Genomic DNA, 11802 nt, shown 5'->3' with positions numbered 1-11802 from the left:
AAATTGTTGTTCTCCAAGGGCATCTACTCATTTTTTCAGATGGTTACTCCTTGTTAGAGAACCATAGAATTCTAAAAGATCCTCCTTGGCCTATTTGCAATCCAAAGAAGATACCCAATATGGATGAGATATATCTATGTCACAAGGAAAGGGAGGGTTGGGTTTGCTTGATTTTTTAAATTTTGTTTTCTTAAATAAAGTTCTCCTGGGTCCCCCTAAAGGTTCTAGCTTTCTTCTGTTATCTTGATCAAATCTCCTTAGAATGTCAGTCAGCTATCAAGCATTTACTACACTGTAAGGGAAGTCCAGCTGGCCAAGAGCTCAATCTAAAGAGGTAAGAAGACATGGCAGGCCTGGATCTTCCTTTTCTGGGAAGAACCAGCCTATTAGAGGAAGAGACCATGAAGCATAGGATGCTTCCAGTATGAGAAGTACAGAGCTAAAATGAGCTTCCAGAGTAAGGAGATTTCTAGGCATAAATGATAAAGTCTGGGAAAATCAGGAGAAGAGGGCCCTTTTGATCACTGGTAGATAGTGGGCTAGATGTCATGTCACTCCTCTCCTGGAAAAGCTTCAGAGCCTCCCTATTTCCTTTAAGATGCAAACTCCCCTGGTTGGATTTTTTTTAACCCTTCCCCTCCCTTATCAACAAAGTATTGGTTACAAGGTAGAAGAGTGGAGTCAAGTGGCTTGCCCAGGGTCACACAACTAGGAAGTATCTGAGACCAGATTTGAACCCATGACCTCCCTTCTCTAGGCCAGCTTCCCCACTCTGGTTAGAATTTAAAGCTCATCAAATTCTGCCACCAACTTTTTTTTTTCAGATTCATTTCATAGAACTCCTCATGATTCCTACATTTTAGCCAAGTTGGCCTTCTTCAACCCAACATTCCTTCCTCCCTGTCTTTGGCCTCCAGGCTTAGAATGCCCTTTCATCTCCTCTCACTTCATCCTCTTGGAATCCCTTCCTAGCTCCCTTCAAGGTTCAGGGCAAAAATTCAGCTCAGGTAAGACTCATTTCCTGAATCCCTCACATGGTAGGACTTTCCCCCCTTCCCACTGAAGCTACCTTGCAACTTCCTACTAAATGAAGACAAAGTCTGAGGGAAGATTTCATTCACCTAAAGTAACACTGAGCCTAAAAGGTGAGCTGTTTTTATGACAGATGCCATAAAAGAACCAAGTTATTGTTTTATTGCCAAAAGACCATAAAATAATATATGCCCTCCCAATCTAGATGTAATGTAAGGTGATCTGAAAACAGGGGCTGTCATCATTTCTTTCCTTTTGTGCTACTATAGTGCATGGCAACTAGAAGGCACTCATTAAATCCTTGTAGAATTGAATTGAATCCAATGGAAAGAGATAGGAGAAAAAAATTCAGAAAGCACACCGTCAAAGAAAGTCCTTCAACAAATCCTCCATATTTTTTGCAGTTACCACACTTCTCTAAGGAAAACTCAGACATTGGGATAACTTTACCTTCCAAATTCAATATTCCTTTAGCAAACAGCAGCTGATCTAAGTTTTCCACCCCACCCTACTATGCAGTCAGGAAGCACGAGATAGCTCAATCTTAACTTTATATGTGTTTAAAGTCAAATCAACACAAAGGCCTTAGAACTCAGAAGGAATTCAGCTTGACAAAGGATAGTCTGTTCTAGAAGTTCTGAGTTAGAAAGAACTTTAGTGCTTGCTTGGGCAGCACATATACTCAAATTGGAACTATTAGAGAAGATTAGCATGGCCCCTGAGCAAGGATGACATGCAAAGTTGTGAAATGGTCCATTAAAAAATAGAACTTTAGAGAACAGGCATTTCGAGGTAAAATGTGTGCTCATAGACTACACACTGCCAGGGTTGGGGGGAAGGACACCAGCCCCCTCCTGTATCCCTTGAGGGGGCTGATTTCTCAGCAGACAGGAAGAAAATTAGGAGAGTTAGTCGCCGTACAAGGTCCACTCTGGTCCATTCTCCTTACTAACTCTTCCATTTTTTATAGAAAAGAAGGCCATCTACCTACACCAGGATCAGACAAACTGCAACTCATGGATCAAATCCTGCCTACCTTCCCTTTCTGGCCCATTGGCCAGAAATAAACCTGGAGTTTATTTAAATAAATTTAAAGTTTTTTTAAAGTGTTAAAACAAAACAAAGCAAAACATTCTTAGCTTGTGAACTCTGAAAAAACAGGAGGCAGATTGGTTTGGCTCAAAGACTGTAGCTTTCCACACCCTGATCTACGCTTCCAGCCCATGTTGTGAAGGACAGACTATCAAAAGTCTGGAACATTTATCAATGTTCCATGTTTATGAAACAAATAAGCTTGAAAATCTCCTGAGACTAGGTTTAATGACAACTCCCATATTGTATTGGCCTAGGACAATTTTTCTTTCCCCATTTATCTATGCTTGTGGTCAAAAAGAAATGGAAAGGCAGTGGCCACCTAAAAACCAAAAAGAACATTTTTCAGCAGTCAAAAATATATAGGTAATTTTTCAGCCCCAGAAAGGAGAACACTTTTGACTTCCTCTAAATCTTTTGCTTAGAGTCATCCCTAAATTAAATGGAGTTACAGGAAAGGACTTGATGCTTGAATGACACTCAACAGCAAGCTTTACTTTAGGACATGAAAATACAAATTCAAGCAATTGCCTGAACTAAAGTACAAGTTTACTGTTGTTAGCCTCTTGCTTCATATGTTATCAGCTAAGTGGCACAGTGGAAAAAATTCTGGTCCAAGGGTCAGGAAGACTGTGTGTTCAAATCGAGACTCGGATGCTTGCTAGCTACGTGATATTGAACACTTAATGATTGTTTGGCTCAGTTTCCTCATCTGTAAAAGGGGTATAATAGTATGTACCTCCTAGGTAAGTGTTATAAGGAGCAAATAAGAGAATAATTGTAATGCACTCAGCACAGTGCCTGGAACATGTGTTTGTTATTACCATTATTGTTATAGTTTTCCATATTATTATCCTATGGCTCCATAATTTGTAGCACTGTACTACCATACTCAATTCATACCTTCAAGTTGGGACTCCTGGAGGATATGTTACCCAGGCTGAAGATACTCTGTTGGTCTGCATTCCTTAAATTGAAGCTACTGAGCCCGCACTAAAGTGTTCCATTTTCAAGTTGTTCAAATCAAGGATATTTACTAAAATGGAATGATTAGAAACATTCTATCTTCCATATAAATTTAGAAAATACTCTCCCACAAATATAAATATATCAGAGGGAAGATTAGAGACATAGAGTCCACAGGTAGCAAGACATCCACTTAAGGAAAGGTTGCAGGTAGGGTCCATTTGAAGGATAGTTCGCACCTATAATGTCAAATATCTTCCAAGTGCCCCATTCACCTCCACCAAATAAATTCTGTTGGACATTATTGTATACTAATACTAATGAATATTGCTCCATTGAACTCTCTTGGCCAGATTACTGCTATGTACATGATTCGTTGTGTAAGCTAACTTCTCTCTCTCTCCCTCTCTCTCTCTCTCTCTCTCTCTCTCTCTCTCTCTCTCTCTCTCTCTCTCTCTCTCTCTCTCTCTCTCTCTCTCTCTCTCTCTGTTTTTTTCCTCTTTTCAAGAAAGCAGACACTGACCCAGGATCAGAAGTTTCCCCCTGTTTTGCTATCAGTCTTCGCTTAAAGATTTTCTATCACCTAAGAATGAGATTCTTAGCCCCAGTTGCCAAACCCTTTAGGACAAAGAGCAAGGTAGTCCAAGAAAGCTTTTTGTCCTCAGGCTTAGTCCATTTTTCTTTTACATTCCTTTCTGGTATGTCGGGGTGCCTTTGATGGCTTAACAATTAGGTATAAGTGACTTGCCCAGGCTCAAACAGGTAGGAAATATCTGAGGCAAAATTTGAACCCAGTTCCTCTCATCTCCAGCCCTGTGTCTCTATCTAGTGAGCAACAAAATTGCCCCTAGTGTTACTTGACTTGCTACACAGAGAGAATTATTTGGACAATGCAAAACCAAGGGGAATATACCATTTTCTATTAGCAGTCTTGCAAACTGCTTCAGGATTAATACTTTAAGTATAAATCTACTTAGTGATGTTATTGCTGCTGCATTTGTTAATGCCTATTTGTCAGGCTCTAGTATTGAACATACCTTTTGTGTGAAGAAACGAAAGTTTTCCTATATCTGATTGAGCCAAACCTAAGTTCCTCAGGATTTTGTGTGATATTAAGAGCCTGAACCCTTCTTTAGAATCCAAGTTTCTCCAAGACTAAACCCAGGGCACACTTGTGTCTAGAACTAAGAGAGGCCCTTTAGGGAGAGAACTGGCCCCTTCTGTTCCCACCAGCAGCAATTTTTATTGCAATGAAAGGATTTTTCTTCATGTTAATAACTTCCTTTGAGCAAAACCCAATACTGGGATAATGAGATCAAAAGCATCAACATTTTGGCATCTTTTACTTCATAATTTTATTTTGCTTTCCAAAGAGGTTGGACCAATTTACACTTCTTCTAGCTGTGCATTCATGGCCGTACTTCATCATAGTTCTTCAAACATAATAATCATCATTATCTTTTCACTTTTACCATCTTTGATAATTTGATGGGTATAAGATCACCCTCAGAGATAGTTTATCTGATTATTAACTACTTAAACATTTTTTTCAAATTACTTAACTAGTTGCCTTTTAAAGAAAATTGAGGAATACTAGAGAGGACATGGAGAAATTGGATACAATGTTAGTGGAGCTGTGAACTGACATAACCGTTCTAGAGAGCAATTTGGAGGTATGCCCAAAAGGCTATAAAACTGTTTATGCCCTTTGACTCAGCAATACCACTAATAGGTCTATATCCCAAACAGATCATAGAGAAGGGAAAAGGATCTACTTGTACAAAAATATTTATAGCAATTCTCTTTGTGATGGCAAAAAAGTGGAAACTGAAGGGGACTGAACATGCTGTGCTATATGGTTATAATGGAATACTACTTTGTCATAAGAAATGACAAACAGGATGATTTCAGAAAAACTTGGAAAGACTTCTATGAACTGATGCAAAATGAAATGAGAAGAGCCAGAACAACATATACAGTAATGGAAATATTGTATGATGATCAACTATGAAGGACTGCAAGGACCCCAGACAATACCACAGGGGACCAGTGATGAAGAATGCCTTCCACAGACAACAAAGGAACTACCAGAAAATAATGCAGATTGAACCATGCCATTTCTTGCCTTATTTCCTTCATGGGTTTTTTTTCTTGTGTAATATGTCTTTCTTCATAACATGAGGAATAGGGAAATTTGTATTGCATTGTATTGCACTGGAATAACCTATATCTGATTGTTTGATACCTGTGGAAGGAGAAGGGAAAGGAAGGAGAGAAAGAACTTGGATTGCAAACAATCAGAAAGAAATTGTTTTTTAAAAAACTATTTCTATAAGTAATTGAAAAAATAAAAGAAATTCATTTGAGCTGGTCAAATGAAAAACAACAAAAAAAAGGGGGGGGGCTTTTATATCTTTTAAGTCCATGTTGGTGAACCTATGGCATGCCTGCCAGAAAAGACTGCTCTGCTCTCCCTCTCCACCACATCTGAGAACATTTTTCACTTCATCCACCCCTTTTCCCAGCAGCCCAATGGAAGCATTTCCTCCCTCCCCTGTCTGAGGTAAAGGGGTGGTTCACATGCTGCTTGAGGGTGCAGTTTGGGCATTTGGTCTCTAAAAGGTCTGTCATCACTGTTTTAAGTAGTTTTCTATTGGGGAATTCCTGTAAAAATTATAAATTTGTAGATCTCTAACGTATGTAGCGATATTAGTGTCTCCTCCTAACAATGACACATACACAGGGTTAACAGTTGTGAATGAATAGGTGGATGACCAAACAGCATCTAAAATGCTGAGATGTGTAGATCTCCCCTTGGTCTACTTCACAGGTAGAACAATGCTAAAGGTAGAGAGCATCAGACCATTTCAAATGAGTCTCAGTACATAATTTGCTTATCATTGTCTTTTATTCTCTGTTCATTCTCTCCACTTGTCCTGAGCTCCGTGGGTGGTATGGCACATGAAATTTTGGTGTAATATCTAGGCATGAATATATTCGTGATAATACCAAATCTGTAAAATGTGTTCCCCTGTCTGAACCAATACTTGCTGGTAACCCAAATCTAGGTATGATTTATTTTAATAATATTTTGGTTAGAAATGTGGCTCTTACAGTTGGAAATGTCTACAGTCATCTTGTTAGTTGGTCTACTATAACTAAACAAAATTTGTAATGTCCAGCTTTTGGCATTGTTATAAAGTCAATTTTGGAGGTGTTCAAATGGTGTGTAGGCTAACAGATGTTCCCCAAATGCCTTTCCTTGAAAGCTATGCTGGTTATATGTGTGGCAAGTTTCACAAACTGCACAGACTTATGAATGGGATGTTTGTTATGCCAGGGGCTATCTATTTCTTTATTGAATCTACAATGCCTTCTGTCCCGAAATGACCATTTTTATGGATAGATTAACAAATTTGTTGATAAAAAGTTCTAGGAAATATTAGTTTACCTTCTGATGTCATCCACACCCCATTTATTTGTTTAGCCTTAACGTTTTGTTTCCATTTATTAACCTCTTTCTCATTATATGCAAGGGACAAATCTGCTTCATTTATAATTGTCAAATTTAAAATCAATTCAGGGCCTTCTATAGCAGTGAGTTTTGCAGCAACATCTGTTCTGTGGTTTTCTTTTGAAACAAAGTCAGTTCCATCTGTGTAAGCAGAGCAATGTACAACATCCAGGATTTCAGGCAGTTGGAGACTTAAAAGAACGGTGTTTATAATTTTTGCATTTGCCATGGTTTTGCTAGCTGATATTAAGAAACCTCTTTGAAGCCAAAGAGTACCCATAGTATAACATATTCAAAAGGCATATTTTGAATCTGTATAAATTGTTTCTTTTTTTGTCTCTTGCTTGTTTAGTGTTGAACACAGGCTTGTTTCAACACTATTAATTCTGCTCCTTGTGCACTTCGATTTGATGGAAGTGAAACTGACCACAGAGTTGCAAATTCTGTGACTACAGCTGCTCCAATGTAATGTATACAATTTCTCATAAAGGAAGAACTATCTATAAACAAAATTAGATCTGCATTTTGTAACAGAGTGTCTAGGAGATTTTCACTTTTTTTTTTTGCCATAGACATTATGCAATGGTTCTTCTGTGATTGGTAAATCTGGAAGCAAGGTAGCATGGTTGAGTGTCTTGCAGTGTTTTAAAGTTATGTTTTCATTGCCTAATAAAGTTATTTCATATCTTGTAAGCCTTATAAGCCCGAGAATGCCTGTGTTCTATGTTTTAGCAGTAATGCTTCTACTTCATGAGGGCACATCACTGTTAATGGGCATCCCAATACTAAGTCTGCAGATTTTGTTACTAGCAGAGCTGTTTCAGCAACTCCTCTGAGGTGTGGAGGTGATTCAGAAGCTATTTGGGTCTAACTGAGCTGAATAATATGCAATAGGACACTGAACAGGTTCTAAAAATTGTGTTAAAATGCCTGAGGCTACTCCTCTTTGTTCATGCACGTGCAGAGTGAATGGTTTCTTATAACTTGGGATGCCTAGAACAGGGGCAGATGAAATTACTTGTTTTAATTTGGAAAGCGCTGCTAGGTATTCTGCATCCAATTTAAGTGGTTCAGTGACTGCATCCTTTGTCAATGCTATAAATGGTTTAGTAATTTCCCCATAGCAAGGCCCAATCTTGCATAGTCTTTTTCATCATTAAAATCCCAAATGGGTCATTCTCATGCCAATGAACTGTGTCCCACTGCTCTTTCGTAATCCTAATAACCTTATCTTTTTTTCCCTTTTAGTTAGTAATTCATCTAGAAGATATTCAAAATCAATCCAGTTTGGATCAAATTGGTGTCATATAGTTTCTAGCTTTTTTTTATCACAGCTATGGGATCCTCCTCCAAAGAAGGAATGCTGCGCTTAAATCCCTCCATATCCTGAGGGGTAAATGGTGCCTAATAGTTACTAACTCATTCTTTTTTAGATTAAAAGTTGATACTTCTCTTAAAGGGAGTAGGCTAAGGTTAGTATCTTCTTTCTTTGGGTTTTTAGTTTTAGCTGCCTTGATGGGAGAATTAGGAACAGTAGGAGAGATACTGTCTTCAAGTTGAACAACTTTAGAGATAGTTTCATTTTGGTGGCAATAGTTTTAGTCAATTGAGAGATGCAATCCTCAAAATATACAACTCTAGTCTCCATTAACTTCTAGTTGTTTAATTTTTAATTTTTAGTTGTTTCCTCTTCTTAGTAAGGTTAAAACTAAATACTTGATTCAGTTGGTACCCTTAAAACAATGCAGACAGCACAAATTCTCCCAGAACTAACAAGAGACAATCCAAAACTGTGAGATATAAAATCTCATTGAAAGTGTCAGGTAGAGGGAGTTGTCTGAGGTAAATTGGCACCACCTCCTTTACTACCTTTACCATGATATCTAGCACTATGGTTACACCTCAACTGGTTCCTGTTATTAATAAGGAACAGATTAATAGATCAATCAAGCTCCTAGCTGCCTCATCAGGCTGTGAATGGTTAAATTTTGGGGGTAGGAGTTTGAAAAAAAGTCAGGAGAGTAGTTTGGTAAAACACAAAACAGTTTATTTTGAGGAAAGTTTGGATAGGAAAGAGAAAGGAGGAAAGTGAGAGAACTCTTATACCTATACCTAAGATCCCAATCCAAACTAAAATTTCTAAAAAACCCTAAATCTATCTGCCCTTGAGAGAAGTGTCTTTTGCCAGACCAAACCCAGTCTACTCTCATACTCTGACTATCTACGAATTTACCCACTATCTAACTACCTACGTAAGATGATCAGTAATCAATAAAGCTTTTAAGGCCTTAAATCCATTTTCTCTATCCACAACTGTCAGTTGGAAAAATTGCCAGTCTCAGAGAGCCAGAAACTACCGTTCCTCTCTCCAGGGGACCCAGATACAAAAGTTCTTTTCAATTGCCTGCAACTCACCTACCAACTCTCAGCCACATCCTCCTAACTGTCACCAACTGACAGACTGCATAGCATGGGGCTCTTACTCAGAAATATTTTTGCTCTCTTGCCTCTTAAAGAGAAAAAGGGAGAGATTAAGAAACCTCACTTAACACTACCATTAGGCTCTAATTTTTACTGTGTGTTTTTTTTTAACTTAAGGGAGTATGCTACCAACTCCTACAAATGGTCAAGAGCCACCAGCCTCCAGGAAGCTAGGTAGTTAAATAGTTTGAGATCCAGGGCTAGAGATGAGAGGACCTATGTTGAAATATGGCCTCAGACACTTTTTTAGATGTGTGACTCTGGGTGAAAGTCACTTAACCCCAATTGCCTTGCCACTACTGCCCTTCTGCCTTAGAATTGATACTTAGTATTGATTCCAAGACCTGAAGGTAAGGATTTATAAAGAGAAAAAAAAAAGAAAGAGCCACCAGCCTTCTAGAGAGCCTACTAGGCAGAACATTATTTTCACTGTCCAGTTATAGTCATGACTTAAAGTACCACAGGTTCTAGGAAAATGGTTAAGTGGGTCTGATATATTAATACTTCATATCTGATGATGGTAGGGTGCTTTGGAATCAATGATACAGATGACCAATAATCCTTTCATACATCTAGGTTTTGATGGGTGAAATCATAACAAAAATAAAGAGAGCAAAAGAATTTTACAGATCACCTACCTTCATTTGACAAGTGGGGTACTTAAGGTCCAGAACAGGAAAAAGGTTTAACTTAAGCCAACTAATGACAGAGCCAGGATGAGAACTCATGTTATCCATTCATTTACTTCATCTGGTTGTCTTTTCTAAGAGACCTCTGATATGATAAATCAAATGACTGAAGCTGATATAAATTTTCATTAAGAGCTTTGCTCTTTGTCCTAAGGAGTACAATAACTCCCATTACTTTCCTTTCTTCCTCCCTTCTTTCTTTTCTTGAGGCTGGGGTAAAAGCAGCATTGTTGGCTTTTATCTGAAGTCAGTGTGTTGACTTTGCCTTGTTTTGAAACCAACCCAGAAAAGAACAACACCTTGTTCTCGAGCACTTGTGGGAAGAAGGCTGAATGTGATGAAATGTTTTTGATGAACTGTAGCATCAGTAGGGGCATCCATGAGTAAGGTATTTGCTTGTCTGAATGACAGCCCTATGTCTGCAATTTCTTACATCACCAGTGTCCAGGCATTTTCCATTAGTTGAGGAAAACCAAATTCTGTAGAGTTCTTAGCCTTGGAGAAGCCAGAGTCACCTGGAGAACAGAAGTCTTAGTAGGAACAGTTGACTTGCTTTAAAGTATAAGAAATAGTATTAAGGAAAAAATATAGACAGACTGTTTTCTATCACTCTTAAGGGCTAAAGTTGAATTTTTATTGTTGTTGCTCAGTTGTAGTCAATTCTTCATGACTCCATTTGGGTTTGGGGGGGGGGGTTTGGAGGGGGAGATGATACTGGAGCAGTCTTCCATTTTCTTTTCGAGCTCATTTTACAGATGAGAACACAGAGATAAACAGAGTTAAGTGACTTGCCCAGGGACACAGGGCTAGAAAGTATCTGAGACCAGATTTGAATTCAGGTCTTCCTGACTTTGGGCCTGGAATCCTATCTACTGTGCTACCCAACTGCCCTATAAAGTTGAATGAATGGAGTTAAATTACAGGAGGAAGGATTTTACAATAGGTATAAGGTAAATGGAATGTTCTGGATCACAAGGTTTATTAGCCGCCTAGGACAAGATGCCTAAGGGAACTGTAGATTCCCTTCCCTAGAAAGTTTTTTTAAAAGTTATAAAATTGTGTAGATCTTTTGACCTAGTAATGCCACTATTAGGTTTATTTCCTAAGGTGATAACGGAAAAGGAAAAGAAACTATGTGCTGTAAACTATTTATAGCAGCTCTTTTTTTGTGGGGCAAAAAAACTGGAAACTGAAGGCATGTCAATCCATTGGGGAATGTCTGAACAAGCCATGGTATATAATTATAATGGAATACTGCTGTACTGTAAGAAATGACAAACAAGATGATCACAAAAAAACCTGGAGAGGTTTATATGAAGTGATGCAAAGTGAAGTGAGCAGGACCAGAAGAACATTATACACAGTAGCAACAATGATCTACTGATTTTTCAGATATACTATTTCAACACAGGGGCATCTACAGCAACAAGAAGAACTGAGTTCAAATCCAGCCTCAAAAATGTCCTACCTATGTGACTTGGGCATGTTACTTAACCTGACTTGCCACTGGATAAGGAAATGGCAAACCACTCCAATATCTTTGCCAAGAAAACACCCAAGACAGTGGTCCACAGGGCCGCAAGGAGTCAGTCTTAATTAAAAACAACTGAACAACATTTTAAATAGAATTGGTTTCCTTTGTATTATAAATTATAAATTAATATAATTATATTCTAATATATTGTATTATAAGTTATATAAATCAAATGTATTTTATTTTATGCATTTAAAAAACAAAAAAAAATTTTTTTAGAAAAGTTCCATAAGTTTCACCAGATTAAGAACGTCTTCCTTACAAGCAAAGAAATCTATCACATAGCCACTTGAGATCCCATAGATGAAAGATGGAACTGGAAGGGCTTTCCTTAAAGTTAACTTTTTTGGAAGCAGCTAGGTGACTTAGTATATTGAGAGGTAGGCCTAGAGATGGGAGATCCTGGGTTCAAATCTGACCTCTGATACTTCTTAGCTGTGTGACCCTGAGCAAGTCATTTTACTCCCATGGACTAGCCCTTAGCCCCTCTTCTG

General features: G+C 38.2%; 1 non-coding gene across 1 annotated transcript; it reads left to right on the top strand.

Moving 5' to 3' along the window:
• The first annotated feature begins 1689 nt into the window (after positions 1-1689).
• Positions 1690-1795, top strand: LOC130455729 (U6 spliceosomal RNA). Its single transcript, XR_008913824.1, has one exon. It is a non-coding gene; the product is annotated as a U6 spliceosomal RNA (small nuclear RNA).
• Positions 1796-11802: the final 10007 nt, after the last annotated feature.

Source organism: Monodelphis domestica, chromosome 7, assembly GCF_027887165.1.
Source record: "Monodelphis domestica isolate mMonDom1 chromosome 7, mMonDom1.pri, whole genome shotgun sequence".
In the NCBI taxonomy this organism is placed as follows: Eukaryota; Metazoa; Chordata; class Mammalia; order Didelphimorphia; family Didelphidae; genus Monodelphis; species Monodelphis domestica.
The sequence above is the reverse complement of the archived record's forward strand: the minus strand, read 5'-3'. Positions and strand labels throughout refer to the sequence as shown.